Source organism: Anabrus simplex, chromosome 1, assembly GCF_040414725.1.
Source record: "Anabrus simplex isolate iqAnaSimp1 chromosome 1, ASM4041472v1, whole genome shotgun sequence".
In the NCBI taxonomy this organism is placed as follows: Eukaryota; Metazoa; Arthropoda; class Insecta; order Orthoptera; family Tettigoniidae; genus Anabrus; species Anabrus simplex.
This window is the reverse complement of record NC_090265.1, coordinates 1,348,943,347-1,348,964,807: the sequence shown is the minus strand read 5'-3', so window position 1 is coordinate 1,348,964,807 and position 21,461 is coordinate 1,348,943,347. Positions and strand designations below refer to the sequence as shown.

The window sequence follows — 21,461 nt, the reverse complement described above, 5'->3', positions numbered from 1 at the left end:
AGGAAATTCCCGAAAATTTTTAAGCCCACGAAACCTATAGGTTATCGTTTTGGATATACTATACGACTGTGTTCTTATACTGAGCCCAAAATTTGAGCCCCCCCCCAGCGTGCCCCCTTCAGGGATTTTGAGAATTTCTGATTTTTCTAGGGATCCTGGGGTCATCAGTTTCCCTCGTACCAAGTTTCAAATTTCTGAGATTTCTGGAAGTGCCTCATTAATTCACGTCTTTTTTCATTTTTAAATATTTATATATACATCGCTCCAGCCCGACTTGCTTTTATATATATAGATGACGGATAAGCATGAGCACGTTGAAAAGTGCAGACTTCCACTTCGAGATTCATATCTCCTAAACGGTTTATGATATTAAGAGACGGTTTGCGCCATCAGACGCCTCATTTATCGCTCTACATGTTTATTTCTAAACCATTTCCTCATATCTCCCATATTAAGGGGGTAAATTGAGTTCAAATTTTGAATAGGGTGAAATTTGGGTGCATTTTTAACATTTTACATTACATTTTGCCTACTTATGTATAAGCTAGAATCATGAAATTTGGTACACATATGTCCCTTAATCGTGCCAATGTGCGCACACAACGTGATGATCCTATCATTGTTATAAGTGTGTCAAACAATAAAATATACTTGTAAAAATCACCAAATTTACGAACAATCCAGAAATACGGCCAAATTTAACGTATAAGGGAGAGAGATACGACAAAATGTCACAGGACCAAAGTTGTAGATCACTCCGAATTGAAGGGACATTGTGCCATCCGTTTTGTGATACGACTTACCGTTTAGCCAAAAAATAGCTCAGAAGGAATGTCTGCACAGTCATTAAAATGGCCTCCATATTTCGATATCCTTGGGGGTAAAAAGTGAAAAATTTGAACATCTTGGAATTTTCCCGTCGGTTAGGGTTCAAAAGCTATTATTTCACCAAATTTCAATTGTCTACCTCGTCTCGCAGGTTGTGCCGCCATCTTGATTTGGGGGGATTGGGGATAAAAATGAGGAAATTCCCGAAAATTTTTAAGCCCAAGAAACCTATAGGTTATCGTTTTGGATATACTATACGACTGTGTTCTTATACTGAGCCCAAAATTTGAGCCCCCCAGCGTGCCCCCTTCAGGGAATTTTGAGAATTTCTGATTTTTCTAGGGATCCTGGGGTCATCAGTTTCCCTCGTACCAAGTTTCAAATTTCTGAGATTTCTGGAAGTGCCTCATTAATTCACGTCTTTTTTCATTTTTAAATATTTATATATACATCGCTCCAGCCCGACTTGCTTTTATATATAGAGAGGTAAAAAGTGAAAAATTTGAACATCTTGGAATTTTCCCGTCGGTTAGGGTTCAAAAGCTATTATTTCACCAAATTTCAATTGTCTACCTCGTCTCGCAGGTTGTGCTGCCATCTTGATTTGGGGGGATTGGGGATAAAAATGAGGAAATTCCCGAAAATTTTTAAGCCCAAGAAACCTATAGGTTATCGTTTTGGATATACTATACGACTGTGTTCTTATACTGAGCCCAAAATTTGAGCCCCCCAGCGTGCCCCCTTCAGGGAATTTTGAGAATTTCTGATTTTTCTAGGGATCCTGGGGTCATCAGTTTCCCTCGTACCAAGTTTCAAATTTCTGAGATTTCTGGAAGTGCCTCATTAATTCACGTCTTTTTTCATTTTTAAATATTTATATATACATCGCTCCAGCCCGACTTGCTTTTATATATATAGATGACGGATAAGCATGAGCACGTTGAAAAGTGCAGACTTCCACTTCGAGATTCATATCTCCTAAACGGTTTATGATATTAAGAAACGGTTTGCGCCATCAGACGCCTCATTTATCGTTCTGCATGTTTGTTTCTACACCATTTCCTCGTATCTCCCATATTAAGGGGGTAAATTGAGTTCACATTTTGAATAGGGTGAAATTTGGGTGCATTTTTAAAATTTTACATTACATTTTGCCTACTTATGTATAAGCTAGAATCATGAAATTAGGTACACATATGTCCCTTAATCGTGCCAATGTGCGCACACAACGTGATGATCCTATCATTGTTATAAGTGTGTCAAACAATAAAATATACTTGTAAAAATCACCAAATTTACGAACAATCCAGAAATACGGCCAAATTTAACGTATAAGGGAGAGAGATACGACAAAATGTCACAGGACCAAAGTTGTAGATCACTCCGAATTGAAGGGACATTGTGCCATCCGTTTTGTGATACGACTTACCGTTTAGCCAAAAAATAGCTCAGAAGGAATGTCTGCACAGTCATTAAAATGGCCTCCATATTTCGATATCCTTGGGGGTAAAAAGTGAAAAATTTGAACATCTTGGAATTTTCCCGTCGGTTAGGGTTCAAAAGCTATAATTTCACCAAATTCCAATTGTCTACCTCGTCTCGCAGGTTGTGCCGCCATCTTGATTTAGGGGGATTGGGGATAAAAATGAGGAAATTCCCGAAAATTTTTAAGCCCACGAAACGTATAGGTTATCGTTTTGGATATACTATACGACTGTGTTCTTATACTGAGCCCAAAATTTGAGCCCCCCCAGCGTGCCCCCTTCAGGGAATTTTGAGAATTTCTGATTTTTCTAGGGATCCTGGGGTCATCAGTTTCCCTCGTACCAAGTTTCAAATTTCTGAGATTTCTGGAAGTGCCTCATTAATTCACTTCTTTTTTCATTTTTAAATATTTATATATACATCGCTCCAGCCCGACTTGCTTTTATATATATAGATGACGGATAAGCATGAGCACGTTGAAAAGTGCAGACTTCCACTTCGAGATTCATATCTCCTAAACGGTTTATGATATTAAGAAACGGTTTGCGCCATCAGACGCCTCATTTATCGCTCTACGTGTTTATTTCTAAACCATTTCCTCGTATCTCCCATATTAAGGGGGTAAATTGAGTTCAAATTTTGAATAGGGTGAAATTTGGGTGCATTTTTAACATTTTACATTACATTTTGCCTACTTATGTATAAGCTAGAATCATGAAATTTGGTACACATATGTCCCTTAATCGTGCCAATGTGCGCACACAACGTGATGATCCTATCATTGTTATAAGTGTGTCAAACAATAAAATGTACTTGTAAAAATCACCAAATTTACGAACAATCCAGAAATACGGCCAAATTTAACGTATAAGGGAGAGAGATACGACAAAATGTCACAGGACCAAAGTTGTAGATCACTCCGAATTGAAGGGACATTGTGCCATCCGTTTTGTGATACGACTTACCGTTTAGCCAAAAAATAGCTCAGAAGGAATGTCTGCACAGTCATTAAAATTGCCTCCATATTTCGATATCCTTGGGGGTAAAAAGTGAAAAATTTGAACATCTTGGAATTTTCCCGTCGGTTAGGGTTCAAAAGCTATAATTTCACCAAATTTTAATTGTCTACCTCGTCTCGCAGGTTGTGCCGCCATCTTGATTTGGGGGGATGGGGGATAAAAATGAGGAAATTCCCGAAAATTTTTAAGCCCACGAAACCTATAGGTTATCGTTTTGGATATACTATACGACTGTGTTCTTATACTGAGCCCAAAATTTGAGCCCCCCCCCAGCGTGCCCCCTTCAGGGATTTTGAGAATTTCTGATTTTTCTAGGGATCCTGGGGTCATCAGTTTCCCTCGTACCAAGTTTCAAATTTCTGAGATTTCTGGAAGTGCCTCATTAATTCACGTCTTTTTTCATTTTTAAATATTTATATATACATCGCTCCAGCCCGACTTGCTTTTATATATATAGATGACGGATAAGCATGAGCACGTTGAAAAGTGCAGACTTCCACTTCGAGATTCATATCTCCTAAACGGTTTATGATATTAAGAAACGGTTTGCGCCATCAGACGCCTCATTTATCGTTCTGCATGTTTGTTTCTACACCATTTCCTCGTATCTCCCATATTAAGGGGGTAAATTGAGTTCACATTTTGAATAGGGTGAAATTTGGGTGCATTTTTAAAATTTTACATTACATTTTGCCTACTTATGTATAAGCTAGAATCATGAAATTAGGTACACATATGTCCCTTAATCGTGCCAATGTGCGCACACAACGTGATGATCCTATCATTGTTATAAGTGTGTCAAACAATAAAATATACTTGTAAAAATCACCAAATTTACGAACAATCCAGAAATACGGCCAAATTTAACGTATAAGGGAGAGAGATACGACAAAATGTCACAGGACCAAAGTTGTAGATCACTCCGAATTGAAGGGACATTGTGCCATCCGTTTTGTGATACGACTTACCGTTTAGCCAAAAAATAGCTCAGAAGGAATGTCTGCACAGTCATTAAAATGGCCTCCATATTTCGATATCCTTGGGGGTAAAAAGTGAAAAATTTGAACATCTTGGAATTTTCCCGTCGGTTAGGGTTCAAAAGCTATAATTTCACCAAATTTCAATTGTCTACCTCGTCTCGCAGGTTGTGCCGCCATCTTGATTTAGGGGGATTGGGGATAAAAATGAGGAAATTCCCGAAAATTTTTAAGCCCACGAAACGTATAGGTTATCGTTTTGGATATACTATACGACTGTGTTCTTATACTGAGCCCAAAATTTGAGCCCCCCCAGCGTGCCCCCTTCAGGGAATTTTGAGAATTTCTGATTTTTCTAGGGATCCTGGGGTCATCAGTTTCCCTCGTACCAAGTTTCAAATTTCTGAGATTTCTGGAAGTGCCTCATTAATTCACTTCTTTTTTCATTTTTAAATATTTATATATACATCGCTCCAGCCCGACTTGCTTTTATATATATAGATGACGGATAAGCATGAGCACGTTGAAAAGTGCAGACTTCCACTTCGAGATTCATATCTCCTAAACGGTTTATGATATTAAGAAACGGTTTGCGCCATCAGACGCCTCATTTATCGCTCTACGTGTTTATTTCTAAACCATTTCCTCGTATCTCCCATATTAAGGGGGTAAATTGAGTTCAAATTTTGAATAGGGTGAAATTTGGGTGCATTTTTAACATTTTACATTACATTTTGCCTACTTATGTATAAGCTAGAATCATGAAATTTGGTACACATATGTCCCTTAATCGTGCCAATGTGCGCACACAACGTGATGATCCTATCATTGTTATAAGTGTGTCAAACAATAAAATGTACTTGTAAAAATCACCAAATTTACGAACAATCCAGAAATACGGCCAAATTTAACGTATAAGGGAGAGAGATACGACAAAATGTCACAGGACCAAAGTTGTAGATCACTCCGAATTGAAGGGACATTGTGCCATCCGTTTTGTGATACGACTTACCGTTTAGCCAAAAAATAGCTCAGAAGGAATGTCTGCACAGTCATTAAAATTGCCTCCATATTTCGATATCCTTGGGGGTAAAAAGTGAAAAATTTGAACATCTTGGAATTTTCCCGTCGGTTAGGGTTCAAAAGCTATAATTTCACCAAATTTTAATTGTCTACCTCGTCTCGCAGGTTGTGCCGCCATCTTGATTTGGGGGGATGGGGGATAAAAATGAGGAAATTCCCGAAAATTTTTAAGCCCACGAAACCTATAGGTTATCGTTTTGGATATACTATACGACTGTGTTCTTATACTGAGCCCAAAATTTGAGCCCCCCCCCAGCGTGCCCCCTTCAGGGATTTTGAGAATTTCTGATTTTTCTAGGGATCCTGGGGTCATCAGTTTCCCTCGTACCAAGTTTCAAATTTCTGAGATTTCTGGAAGTGCCTCATTAATTCACGTCTTTTTTCATTTTTAAATATTTATATATACATCGCTCCAGCCCGACTTGCTTTTATATATATAGATGACGGATAAGCATGAGCACGTTGAAAAGTGCAGACTTCCACTTCGAGATTCATATCTCCTAAACGGTTTATGATATTAAGAGACGGTTTGCGCCATCAGACGCCTCATTTATCGCTCTACATGTTTATTTCTAAACCATTTCCTCATATCTCCCATATTAAGGGGGTAAATTGAGTTCAAATTTTGAATAGGGTGAAATTTGGGTGCATTTTTAACATTTTACATTACATTTTGCCTACTTATGTATAAGCTAGAATCATGAAATTTGGTACACATATGTCCCTTAATCGTGCCAATGTGCGCACACAACGTGATGATCCTATCATTGTTATAAGTGTGTCAAACAATAAAATATACTTGTAAAAATCACCAAATTTACGAACAATCCAGAAATACGGCCAAATTTAACGTATAAGGGAGAGAGATACGACAAAATGTCACAGGACCAAAGTTGTAGATCACTCCGAATTGAAGGGACATTGTGCCATCCGTTTTGTGATACGACTTACCGTTTAGCCAAAAAATAGCTCAGAAGGAATGTCTGCACAGTCATTAAAATTGCCTCCATATTTCGATATCCTTGGGGGTAAAAAGTGAAAAATTTGAACATCTTGGAATTTTCCCGTCGGTTAGGGTTCAAAAGCTATTATTTCACCAAATTTCAATTGTCTACCTCGTCTCGCAGGTTGTGCCGCCATCTTGATTTGGGGGGATTGGGGATAAAAATGAGGAAATTCCCGAAAATTTTTAAGCCCAAGAAACCTATAGGTTATCGTTTTGGATATACTATACGACTGTGTTCTTATACTGAGCCCAAAATTTGAGCCCCCCAGCGTGCCCCCTTCAGGGAATTTTGAGAATTTCTGATTTTTCTAGGGATCCTGGGGTCATCAGTTTCCCTCGTACCAAGTTTCAAATTTCTGAGATTTCTGGAAGTGCCTCATTAATTCACGTCTTTTTTCATTTTTAAATATTTATATATACATCGCTCCAGCCCGACTTGCTTTTATATATAGAGAGGTAAAAAGTGAAAAATTTGAACATCTTGGAATTTTCCCGTCGGTTAGGGTTCAAAAGCTATTATTTCACCAAATTTCAATTGTCTACCTCGTCTCGCAGGTTGTGCTGCCATCTTGATTTGGGGGGATTGGGGATAAAAATGAGGAAATTCCCGAAAATTTTTAAGCCCAAGAAACCTATAGGTTATCGTTTTGGATATACTATACGACTGTGTTCTTATACTGAGCCCAAAATTTGAGCCCCCCAGCGTGCCCCCTTCAGGGAATTTTGAGAATTTCTGATTTTTCTAGGGATCCTGGGGTCATCAGTTTCCCTCGTACCAAGTTTCAAATTTCTGAGATTTCTGGAAGTGCCTCATTAATTCACGTCTTTTTTCATTTTTAAATATTTATATATACATCGCTCCAGCCCGACTTGCTTTTATATATATAGATGACGGATAAGCATGAGCACGTTGAAAAGTGCAGACTTCCACTTCGAGATTCATATCTCCTAAACGGTTTATGATATTAAGAAACGGTTTGCGCCATCAGACGCCTCATTTATCGTTCTGCATGTTTGTTTCTACACCATTTCCTCGTATCTCCCATATTAAGGGGGTAAATTGAGTTCACATTTTGAATAGGGTGAAATTTGGGTGCATTTTTAAAATTTTACATTACATTTTGCCTACTTATGTATAAGCTAGAATCATGAAATTAGGTACACATATGTCCCTTAATCGTGCCAATGTGCGCACACAACGTGATGATCCTATCATTGTTATAAGTGTGTCAAACAATAAAATATACTTGTAAAAATCACCAAATTTACGAACAATCCAGAAATACGGCCAAATTTAACGTATAAGGGAGAGAGATACGACAAAATGTCACAGGACCAAAGTTGTAGATCACTCCGAATTGAAGGGACATTGTGCCATCCGTTTTGTGATACGACTTACCGTTTAGCCAAAAAATAGCTCAGAAGGAATGTCTGCACAGTCATTAAAATTGCCTCCATATTTCGATATCCTTGGGGGTAAAAAGTGAAAAATTTGAACATCTTGGAATTTTCCCGTCGGTTAGGGTTCAAAAGCTATAATTTCACCAAATTTCAATTGTCTACCTCGTCTCGCAGGTTGTGCCGCCATCTTGATTTAGGGGGATTGGGGATAAAAATGAGGAAATTCCCGAAAATTTTTAAGCCCACGAAACGTATAGGTTATCGTTTTGGATATACTATACGACTGTGTTCTTATACTGAGCCCAAAATTTGAGCCCCCCCAGCGTGCCCCCTTCAGGGAATTTTGAGAATTTCTGATTTTTCTAGGGATCCTGGGGTCATCAGTTTCCCTCGTACCAAGTTTCAAATTTCTGAGATTTCTGGAAGTGCCTCATTAATTCACTTCTTTTTTCATTTTTAAATATTTATATATACATCGCTCCAGCCCGACTTGCTTTTATATATATAGATGACGGATAAGCATGAGCACGTTGAAAAGTGCAGACTTCCACTTCGAGATTCATATCTCCTAAACGGTTTATGATATTAAGAAACGGTTTGCGCCATCAGACGCCTCATTTATCGCTCTACGTGTTTATTTCTAAACCATTTCCTCGTATCTCCCATATTAAGGGGGTAAATTGAGTTCAAATTTTGAATAGGGTGAAATTTGGGTGCATTTTTAACATTTTACATTACATTTTGCCTACTTATGTATAAGCTAGAATCATGAAATTTGGTACACATATGTCCCTTAATCGTGCCAATGTGCGCACACAACGTGATGATCCTATCATTGTTATAAGTGTGTCAAACAATAAAATGTACTTGTAAAAATCACCAAATTTACGAACAATCCAGAAATACGGCCAAATTTAACGTATAAGGGAGAGAGATACGACAAAATGTCACAGGACCAAAGTTGTAGATCACTCCGAATTGAAGGGACATTGTGCCATCCGTTTTGTGATACGACTTACCGTTTAGCCAAAAAATAGCTCAGAAGGAATGTCTGCACAGTCATTAAAATTGCCTCCATATTTCGATATCCTTGGGGGTAAAAAGTGAAAAATTTGAACATCTTGGAATTTTCCCGTCGGTTAGGGTTCAAAAGCTATAATTTCACCAAATTTCAATTGTCTACCTCGTCTCGCAGGTTGTGCCGCCATCTTGATTTGGGGGGATTGGGGATAAAAATGAGGAAATTCCCGAAAATTTTTAAGCCCAAGAAACCTATAGGTTATCGTTTTGGATATACTATACGACTGTGTTCTTATACTGAGCCCAAAATTTGAGCCCCCCAGCGTGCCCCCTTCAGGGAATTTTGAGAATTTCTGATTTTTCTAGGGATCCTGGGGTCATCAGTTTCCCTCGTACCAAGTTTCAAATTTCTGAGATTTCTGGAAGTGCCTCATTAATTCACGTCTTTTTTCATTTTTAAATATTTATATATACATCGCTCCAGCCCGACTTGCTTTTATATATATAGAAGAGCAGGGACTAGATTAGAAGGTACAACAATTTTGGGGTCTCTGCGCCCACGAGCAGGACAACACAGAACACCATTTTTGAGGGCATACGGTTTGACATGTTCACCAGATTTAATCCTGTCAATAATACCCTTCAATTCAGGATCGTCTTCCTGATGTTTAGAAATATCTTTGAAAAGGACAGGGGAATTGGTCAAAACCACATTAACAAAGGCCGAAACTTGTTCAGGAAAGGGATCAGCGGATTCTAATTGAGGATCAGAACTGCCAGGGTAGAACATTCTACTAAGAGTGTCGGCAATAACATTTTGAGTCCCACGAATGTGACGAGCTTCAAATTGAAAAGCTGAGATGCGTACTGCCCAACGCGCAAGACGACCAGTTCTTCTTGGCTTGGCCAGTACCCAACTCAATGCCTGATTGTCTGTTTCAAGATCAAAAGGTAGATGTTCAAGATACATTCTAAATTTCTCCAAGGAGAAAACAACAGCTAAGGCTTCTAACTCATATATAGAATAGTTGCGTTCAGCAGGATTTAGACTACGTGAAGCATAAGAGATAGGACGACGTCCATCTTCAAATTCCTGAAGGAGAACACCAGATATACCTGTAGATGAGGCGTCGGTTTGGAGAATGAAACGTTTAGAAAAATCTGGCATCGCCAGCACAGGAGCATTACATAAAGCAGATTTCAGATCATAGAAAGCTTCAAGTTGGGCATCACCCCACTCAAATTTAGCATCTTTTCTCCTCAAGGCATTTAATAGGGCTGCTCTTTCAGCGAAATTAGGGATAAATTTACGGAAGAAATTGACCATACCAACGAACCTAGCGACAGCTTTGACATCTTTAGGAGTAGGAAAATTTTGGAAGCTGCAGTACGAGATTGGTCAACCGAAACGCCTTTCTCGGACACGATATGGCCTAGGAAGGACATCTGAGGCTGTGCAAAAGTCACTTTGCTAGCCTTAAGGGTTAGTCCTGCTTTACGGAGCCTTTCAAGGACTTCATTGATATGAGCAAGGTGTTCTTCAAAGGTTTCGCTAAAAATTACCAAATCATCAAGATAATTATAAACGAATTTGAATTTAATGTCTGACAACACGTTATCCAGCAGCCGAGTCAAAACAGCAGCTCCCGTTGCCAGTCCGAACGGCACGCGCTCAAATTCATAGAGGTTCCAGTCAGTAGCAAAAGCTGTGAGATGCTTGGATTCCTCAGCAAGAGGTATCTGATAGTACGCCTGATTCAGATCAAAAGTGGTAAAAATTTTGGCATTAGCAAACCAAGAGAAACAAGAGTGCAAGTCAGGAAGTGGAACAGATTGAAGCACAACTCGCTTATTCAACATTCGATAGTCTATTACAGGCCGAAAACCACCCTGTGGTTTAGGGACTAGGAATTTGGGAGAAGAGTACGCAGATTTAGAAGGACGTATTACACCATCAGCAAGCATTTGGTCGATGATAGCCTTAATGGCTTTCATCTTAGGAGGCGACAACCGGTACGGAGGAGAACGAACAGGTACATTGTCAGTTACTTCAATTTTATATTCCAAAACATTGGTCACACCTAACTTGTCAGTGAACACATCAGGAAATTTATCACAAAGATTCCTAAGCTGGTTGGCCTGATCATCAGGCAAATGATTAAAGTCGAAAGCTTTTGGTTCACTTGTGTCCTCAGACACAGCACTGACATGATAAGGAAGGATAGGAGAACGGTTACACAATTTAAAGATCCTCATGGAAGACTTAAACTGGAATTCATTATATTGAAGATGCAAAACCATACCAGTTTTGGCAATAAAATTTGCACCGATAATGAAAGGACAAGATAAATCTTTCACCACTACCACGGGCATTTTCCATGTGAAATTACGTATTCTAATTTTGAGATTCAGACTTCCAATCAAATTCAAGGAATTAGAATTAGCCGTATGGCAGGTTAAAGACACAGGTGTTAAAGCAGGGAACTTACAAACAGATTTCACAGAGTTATACAAATTTTCACTCATCAAGGTGAGGCTACTTCCAGAATCAACTAGAGCACAAACTGGTTCATTGTTCACTTCTAGGCAAATGTAAGGTAATTTACATGGAGGAATAGCAGAAATACCACAAGATTTTGGAAAATTGACACTAGGGTCAGACTGAAGCTTATAATCGACTACAGGGTCGGGTAAATCATCAACTAATTGACAGCGATAACAGACGAAACATGAAGGTACACTATAAGTTTTGGCACCAGGATCGGCGGCTAGTCATCTGGGATTACTATTACCAGAACGCCCAGAGCCGGAAGAATTGCGAGGACACTGTCTTGAAAAGTGTCTATTTGACCCACAATATCTGCAAGAACTAGTGGAGAGAGAAACTCTATTCTCATTCGGAATTGAATTGCCTAAGGGCTCAATCTTAGGACAATTCCTTTGGAAATTTTGAAGTTGACCACCCATGACAGGTTTTGAATTGCCTAAGGGCCCAATCTTAGGACAATTCCGCTGGAAGTGATCCGTAGAACCACAACTATAACATGCACGTGAATTACGTGGCTTGGAAGAAGTAGAAACGGTACTAGTGACCTGAGAAGACATGCTCACAGGAGGAGGAGCTAATGCGACTCGTAACTGGTCGGCATACCTAATGCCTTCAGCAGAAACAGTAATAGCTTCCAACTGAGCGAACGTAGCGGGTCGTGGTGACAGAGCAAGATACGACCGGTAATTTGGTGCAAGACCCTCAATAATGCTAGCAACCATTTGAGACTCAGAATAGTTTAGCATGAAGATCCGAGCATTGAACTTAATGTCCTGGATGTATTCCGACAATGTTTCATTCAAATGCTGTACGCGAAAATAATGCTTTTGAACCAAAGAAGACAAAGCACGGGAAGGAATAAAAAACTCAAGCACATGTGCATGAAATTGGTCAACTGTCCACTTTTCTGAAATGGCTCTTATGCTCAGAAAGAGCTCCAGATACATGTGGATATAAGACTTGGAAGAAATTGTCACGACTTAAGGAATACACTATACTCTGATCTTTAAATTCAACCAAAAAACATAGAAACACTATAACTTCGTCAATCGAATTAGCGGTGAACTTAGATACACCCTTAAATATAGCAGTTAATGGGTGAGGCAAGTTTGAAAAAATTTGAGAAGCAGCAGGAGCAGTACGTACCTGAACAGCACTGGATTGGTTACAAGAAGGCATCACAGTAGTAAAGAAATCTTGATTTGAACGCTCCTGGGATAGGGTAGGAGTACTAAAAGTGAGGTTAGGACTGAGGTTAGATTGCATAGAAACCGGCACAGATATTTGCATTTGCGACACATTTTCACACATCTGTGACACCCCTGAAGAATTTACTACAGGTGACGCTTGGACATGGGGATATCTTTGTACGATAGGAAGAGAAATAACTTGGGTCGCAACCGGAGGATGAGATAAAGACACAGTAGAATTAACAGTTCCCAAAGGAACAGTTGACATAGCAACTTGCGTACAAGAAGCACCACTATAATTATTCACGGGCAGAGAAGCACTGGTAACTACAGCAGGAAAAGATTGCACGGGAACATCATTACAAATGACCACTGCACTAACTTGTGAAGCAGTAGATACAGATACAGTGTCACTGTCACACGTTTCAGATTGGACGGGTACATTAACTATAGAACTTGAGCTAGGCAAAGAATTACCTTCCAGCAATCCAACAATTTTATCAAAAATATCACAAAACTGCAATAACAACGATTCGCACTCGCATCGCTCATCTTCAGATAAATTATGCGCCAACAGATCGCGAATCCTGTCCACGTAATGCTGCACTTGGCCTTTCGCACGTGTTAACTGTGCATCGGACGGTTTAGAAGAACAAAATGACATGATAATGGCTTTATATTCTACAATTTTATCTCTGACAATCGACAAAGATGCGCACACTTCATCTGTTGATAACCCTGGGACGAAAACAGGTTCATTTAGCGATTGTTTCAACAAGCTCGTGTCATCCTTAACCTTTCCTGTCGAATTCAACTTACGAATACGAAGTTCGTAAGCTAATTCCTCCTTCCTCAAATGGAACGGCCCTGGGATAGCACGAGACATGTTGATAAAAAAAGGAAACTACGAGATAATACTTGAATTAAATTTTAGGTTATAACCACCGAATTACCGTCAACTTTGCTTCTTCAGCAACCACGCTCTGCTACCATACTGCAACCTCTCCAAAGGGTAAGGTTACAATTAATAGGTTTAATGAAGAGAAAATGTTTGCTACCGTAATGCATTCGCCAAAAGTACTCTACACTAGGCATGTCAACATATACGAAACTAAATTTGCAAGTACATAAATCACAGGAAATAAACAAACAGTTTAACCAACATGACTATTAAGAAAGGATAACCGGGAAGCGGCTGGGAACCATATCCAGGCGGTGGAAGGTATTGGTAACACTGAAGAAGCGAAGTCAATGTAATCCTAAACTTTACTTAACAAGTTAGATTTGATTCCATATATAAAGCAATAACCAAGATACAATTAAAATAATGACGGCATAATTTCAACAACCATTACAATTTACATGAGGGTAGCATTTAGTAATTAAATTTATTTTACACCGGAACATCACACATGACGTTCCACTGTCGTGGCGTTACCTTTAAAAACCCAAAACAGTTCGAAATAAATAAAGGAAGGTAACGTTATACTAAAGTGAAGAGATACATCTAAGGAGGAAAAATAATTTACGTATAATCATGGAGCAGAGCATCTTCAGTGGGTAGCCCCCTCAAAAACACTTCTGAGAAAGGGTACCCGACCTAAAGATGAATATTCCATGATGAAGCGGAATGAATGAGATAGTCCCGAGAAAAATATTACTGATAAGGATTACTTCGAAAGGCGTATAACAATTAATTTACAAAACAACAAACGGGAACTATCTCTTGACAAAGTGAGGCGACTTACCGAAACGGCTAAGTCAATAATTATAACATTTGGAAGCAGAAGGAAACACGGGTACGCTCCGGCAAGATAAATTAAATGAAACACTACATCTGAAACTGAATACCAGAAAAGTTAAAAAAAATAATAATCAGTGCTTACCGGATGGCGGGGCCCAGAAGACCCGTACCTTGGAAGGTGACCGTTCCCTTCAGTGGTCAAACAGAAAAGACGCCCTCGCAGAGCAAGGCTCCAGCGACAACGCTTCTCCCCGGAAATTATGAAATCTTACCACGGCCAATGAGCGTACGATGTTTTCCTTCACCTACCAATCACATTTCCTTTTATTTTCTCCAATAGGAGCGCAGAAAAAAATAGTGCTGACAAAGAACATTTAGGAAGCCTCTAGAAATATTACGAAATTTGTGCAACTTTACGAAACCGGAAATCTCCCACGCCGATGTGGCGCGTGTGGTACAGGATGCACCAGAATTACAATGACAATCAAATAATTTTAAAATCATATCGACTTCAAACAAATTAAACAATTCCAAAATTTACATACTGAGGAAAACCAAAACAAACAATTGAATAAATACTTTACATACATAATTCATCGCCGTCTTCCGAGTCCAAATAATCAAATCCCAATAATCACAACATATATATATAAGAAAACATTAAGGTCCAATAATACTGCCTTGAGGAATTCCCCTCTTAATTATTACAGGGACAGATAAAGCTTCGTCTACTCAAATTCTTTGAGTTCTACCTTCTAGAAACATAGCCACCCATTCAGTCACCCTTTTGTCTAGTCCAATAGCACTCATTTTTGCCAGTAGTCTCCCATGATCTATCCTCTTAAATGCCTTGGATTGGTCAATCGCGATACAGTCCAATTGACCTCCTGAATCCAGGATATCTGCTATATCTTGCTGGAACCTAAAAGTTGAGCTGCCGGGCTGAGTGGCTCAGACGTGTAGGCGCTGACCTTCTGACCCCAACGTGGCAGGTTCGATCCTGGCTCAGTCCGGTTGTATTTGAAGGTGCTCAAATACGTCAGCCTCGTGTCGGTAGATTTACTGGCACGTAAAAAGAACTCCTGCGGGACTAAATTCCGGCACCTCGGCATCTCTGAAAACCGTCAAAGAGTGGTTAGTGTGACGTAAAAGCCAATAACATTATTAAAAGTTGAGCTTCAGTGGAATAACCTTTCCTAAACCCAAACTGCCTTCTATCAAACCAGTTATTAATTTCGCAAACATGTCTTATATAATCAGAAAGAATGCTTTCCCAAAGCTTACATGCAGTGCATGTTTCTCAGGTGACTAATTTAGCCCAATTACCTTTATTTTGTACTTGTTCCGTAATTAATTGCTGTAAGAACGCAAGCTCAGTGTTATATTCCGGGAGCAGAAGTGATTGTAGAGCACGGAGGTACAAGCGTAGTTTATTTCGAAAAGCATAGAATAGTCGATATGAACTTGCTCTCTCGTCTTCTCAGCCCAAAACATATCCATACTTCTACGCGGACACAATGCACGAATGGGGAATTATTTATTTTCTGAATAATTTGAATAGGGTACAATTAGTTAGGCCCACGTTGTAATTTGAAAAAAAAATAGGTACCGACGTGGTCGGTTCGCGCACCACTCTCAGAAGCCCTGAAGATGTTTTTCCTTTGTTTCCAGTTTCACATCAGGCCTTAATTAAGGCCACGGCCGCTTCCTTCATAGTACTTTCTCTATCCCATCATCAACAAGTTCAATTGAGCAAGTTGACTGGGAAGTTCGGCCGAAGTAGTTGTAAGCTTGCGCTTTGAGACTCTTGGTTCGAATCCCACCACCATCGGCCGTGAAAATAGTACTCCATGTTTCGCCTTGTCACACAAGGTAAATAGTAAATATTGTGTCCCTGCATCAATTGTGGCCATGGTCGCATCTTTATTTCTCAGTCATTTCCTGTTCCACCTTTTCAATCGATACTGATCTGAATTTAGGTCAGTCGCCCAGGTGGCAGATTCCCTATCTGTTGGTTTCCTAGACTTTTCCTAAATGATTTCAAATAGACTTTTCCTAAATGATTTCAAAAAAATTGGAAATTCGTTGTACGTCTCCCTTGGTTAGTTATTCGAATCCCTAACTCCCCTTCCTATAAATGAATAGTTGCCCCAGTTTGTCCTCTTGAATTTCAAATTTATCTTCATATTGTGATCTTTCCTACTTTTACAAACGCCACTCAAACTTATTCGTCCACTAATGTCGTTCCACGCCACCTCTCCGCTGACAGCTCGGAACATACCACTTAGTCGAGCAGCTCTCCTTCTTCCTCTCAGTTCTTCCCAGCCCAAACATTGCAACATTTTTGTAACGCTACTCTTTTGTCCAAAATCATCTAGAAAAAATCGAGCTGATATTCTTTGGATTTTTTCTAGTTCTTGAATCAGGTACTCCTGGTGAGGGTCCCATACACTGGAACCATACTCTAGTTGGGGTCTTACCAGAGACTTATATGCCCTCTCCTTTACATCCTTACTACAACCCCTAAACGCCCTCGTAACCATGTCCAGAGATCTGTACCCTTTATTTACAATCCCATTTATGTGATTACCCCAATGAAGATCTTTCCTTATATGAACACCTAGATACTTAACAATGATCCCCAAAAGGAACTTTCACCCCATCAAAGCAGTAATTAAAACTGAGAGGACTTTTCCTATTTGTGAAACTCACAACCATACTTTTAACCCCGTTTATCAACATACAATTGCCTGCTGTCCATCTCACATTTTCGAGGTCACGTTGCAGTTGCTCACAATCTTGTAACTTATTTATTACACTATACAGAATAACATCATCCGCAAAAAGCCTTACCTCTGATTCCATTTCTTTACTCATATCATTTATATATATATATATATATAAGAAAACATAAAGGTCCGATAATACTGCCTTGAGGAATTCCCCTCTTAATTATTACAGGTTCAGATAAAGCTCCACCTACTCTACAGTAATTCTCTGAGATCTATTTTCTAGAAATATAGCAACCCATTCAGTCACTCTTTTGTCTAGTCCAATTGCACTCATTTTTGCCAGTAGTCCCCCATGATCCACCCTATCAAATACTTTAGACAGGTCAATCGCGATACAGTCCATTTGACCTCCTGAATCCATGATATCTGCTATATCTTGCTGGAATCCTACAAGTTGAGCTTCAGTGGAATAACCTTTCCTTAAACCGAACTGCCCCTTTTTTTTTTTACTAGGGGCTTTACGTCGCGCCGACAGAGATAGGTCCTATGGCGACGATGGGATAGGAATGGCCTAGGAGTTGGAAGGAAGCGGCCGTGGCCTTAATTAAGGTACAGCCCCAGCATTTGCCTGGTGTGAAAATGGGAAACCACGGAAAACCATCTTCAGGGCTGCCGATAGTGGGATTCGAACCTACTATCTCCCGGATGCAAGCTCACAGCCGCGCGCCTCTACGCGCACGGCCACCTCGCCCGGTGAACTGCCTTCTATCGAACCAGTTATTAATTTCACAAACGTGTCTAATATAATCAGAAAGAATGCCTTCCCAAAGCTTACATACAATGCATGTCAAACTCACTGGCCTGTAATTTTCAGCCCTATGTCTATCACCCTTTCCTTTATATACAGGGTCTACTATAGCAACTCTCCATTAATTTGGTATAGCTCATCCGACCGAACAGTAATCAAATAAGTACTTCAGATATGGTACTATATCCCAACCCATTGTCTTTAGTATATCCCCAGAAATCGTATCAATTCCAGCCGCTTTTCTAGTTTTCAACTTTTGTATCTTATTGTAAATGTCATTGTTATCATCTGCAAATTTTAATATTTCTTCAGCCTTAGTCTCCTCCTCTATCTGAACATTATCCTTGTAACCAACAATCTTTACATACTGCTGACTGAATACGTCTGCCTTTTGAAGATCCTCACATACACACTCTCCTTGTTCATTAATTATTCCTGAAATGTCCTTCTTGGAACCTGTTTTCACCGAAAATGTATCAACAAATCTATATTAATAAAATCTTAAAAATCACGTGTTTGTACATTGACTATTTTGAAGAAATTTCCGTACAGTTATCCGTTTCAGGTGTAATAACGACCATCTGCATATTGTTTAGCTTGGGTGTCTGTCTGTTTGTTTGTATGAGCTCTTATGACTTGAAAACTGCTGGATATACTTCTACCAAACTTGATATTTAGAATGCACCTGTCCTTGGGTAGGTTTTAGAGTCGATATTATTCCTGAATACCTAAATGTACTGGGGGTTTATCCGAAGCCGGAACTATGATTTCAGACTCCCAAAAAATATGAACAAACAAAACAAAATTAATTTAAATCGACCATCGTGAATGGATAGCAATTTCTGAAACCTTTTTTCTCATGTGCATTATTACGATAGGAGGATTAATAAGGAAGATATCATTAACGGACGGTTTCTCAGTCCAAGTACCAACAGATATAACTCAAAAGCGGGTGCCTGCACAGCGCATATCTTAAAACTAGAAAACTACTGAAGATATTTAAACCAAACTTTGTATTTAGCATCCACCTGTCCAAAGATAAGTTTTAGATCCGTATTATTTCAAATTCCCGGAATGAACTGGGATGTTATAGGGAACCAAAATAGTGATTTTACTCTCCCACATATAGCCTATAGGACCAACCTGACTGGAAATCGGCCAATCTTGATGGAAATCCGTTTCTAAACCTTTTTTCACTTGTGCATTTCTTCGACAGGAAGATTAATGGCTTCGGTCTTGCAGCCTAATTCCAGCGGACATAGCCCAAGATGTGTTGTACGTGGAGCAGATTGCGCTATGTATATAAGTAAAATCGTAACGCCCATGTGTCTGTACATTGACTACTTTTGAGAAATATTCGTATAACTACCCGTTTATGGTGTGATAATGAACATCTGCATATTTTTTAGCTTTAGATTCCTGAAAGTTCTAATTTTTTATGCCCTCCCTCAAAATCAAGTTTGCGGCACAATCTGCTTGACGAGCTAGAAAATTGAAATTTAGAGAAGTTATACCTTTTAGCATGTAACCGACGAAAAACTTCCAAGATCTTTGTAAACTTTCCACTTTTTATCCCCGTATAATATCGAAATATAAGTCAATATTAATGACGGTGCACACTTTCGCTTCGATGCTTTGTGTTGCTAAACTGCAAGTCCTATCATAAAACAGTTGTTACAACCTCGGTTCAGTTTGGAGTGATCTATAACTTTGGTCCAATGAATTTTGTCGTATCTCCATCCCTTATACGTTAGATGAGTCTTTATTTCTCGATTGTAAGTAAATTTTTGCAAATTTTGCACATATGATTCATACATTGAATCACTTAGAGGAAAGATAGAATCATTAAATTCTATACGGACATTTGCCCACCCAGAAGCCATACGTGAACCAAATGCTACGTTTGTAGTTGTCACATAAGTATCCGAAATGTAATGCACTTTGAGGAAATCTTGCTGAAATTTCACTATTCAACGATACTAAATCAATTTGATCCATGAATAGATGAGATACAATAAAATATCATACGACCAGCCATTAAGACCGCTAAATACGGCCTCTTATGGTACAATCCGTTTGTCGATTTGACGTACCGTTTAGCAGCAGTTAATCTATAAATAAAGGTCTACAATATTGTAAACATGCATATACTTTCGTATGTCGATCTATATATATTTATGTCGATTTGTAGCGATCGAGAAAGGGTGTGTGTGCTATTGTTATCAGTACTCCCCACATCGACGATTAGTGGCAGTAGGAATGGAGTCCTTCTCCAACTCCTGTGTAATTGGCATTAGTAAGGAGGGTCAACCATTGTAATGAATAATTCACTTCTCGGTTTCACTTGCAGAAGGCAAGGGAGCATGCAATTTTTTTCAAAACTTCTCTACCTGATTGTGTTTGGCTGTAGGCAAGAGTGCCAGCCTTTATAAACAAATGTACTCATCTACAATGTGACTGGCATCAGGAATCGTGGCGTACTATTTTAATGGAAACTCATCAACTCGGTGTGACTGGCACTGACCTGGCTGGCGGCAGAAAAAGGAGCCTGTCATTATACTAACAGTACAACTCAATTTTGACTGGTGGTAGGGAAGTAGCCAGTCATTATAATAAAATCTCCTCAACTGTAATCTGTCTGGAAGTAGGAAAGGGGGCCTGCCATTTTAACGAAAACTCCCGATATCGATTGTGACCGCGCAGTAGGCAATCGGGCCTGCCGTTATAATGTTAACTTCCCAACTCGATTGTGAATCGCAGTAGGCTAGTGAGTCTGCTGTTATCATCGCAACTTCACAACTCACACTTTACATTGGAAATAACGTATGGGGACCTTCCAGTGCTGTTTCTCGGATAACGCTAAGAGACATGCAATTTAAAAAAGTTTTATTCACTGCATGTGCAGTGATTTGCTTTGATATCCGTATACTATGTAGAATACCGTAGCGAAGCGCGGGTACATTTGCTAGTAGAAAATAAAACAGCATATATAACATAATATCATGTACGTCAGTTAACATAGAATTATGGGTGACATTTGAGAGGGAGGGGATTGGAGAAAATAAATGTTCATCTTGGAGTAAGGAATTGTTGATATCCTAATTATAGTAACGTGATCTCAAGTTTTACGCGAAATCCATAGGCTGGAATTCAAATCACGGACCCCTTGGTGTAAAGCCACTGACGACACCACAGCGCTATCATGCCCCCTGCGAGGAAGGTTTAGCAGCGAAAACAGAGAGACTAATAGAAGGAGAGCGTAAACGATGAACGGAGAAAAGGAAACCGAAAGGTTTAGAAAGGACAACGTTGAGATAGGGTAAAAGAGAAAAGAGGGAGACAGGCAGAGCAGGAATCAAAGTATGAATAGGTAGGAAAGAAAAAAGAGTGAGTATTATTCATTGTAATAATACTAACGGAACGGTGTCGTAAATGATTGGTATTGTGAATCAACCTACTCAACGATGGTCTTGCTGAGTACAGTTCCACTGATAGCTAACTAGATGAAATGCTCTGACTGTACTGTTTATTAGACAGTGTTTCTTAGCTACATGAGGAGGAGTGCTTTGCAGTTGCACGTTTCACAAGCAATGAAACAGGCTATTGTTCGTCTATTAACT

General features: G+C 39.3%; 1 protein-coding gene across 1 annotated transcript in view; it reads right to left on the bottom strand.

The window, feature by feature from the left end:
• LOC136858336 (lachesin) overlaps positions 1-21,461 on the bottom strand; it is a 1,056,232-nt gene that overhangs the window by 785,106 nt on the left and 249,665 nt on the right. The window lies entirely within an intron of this gene.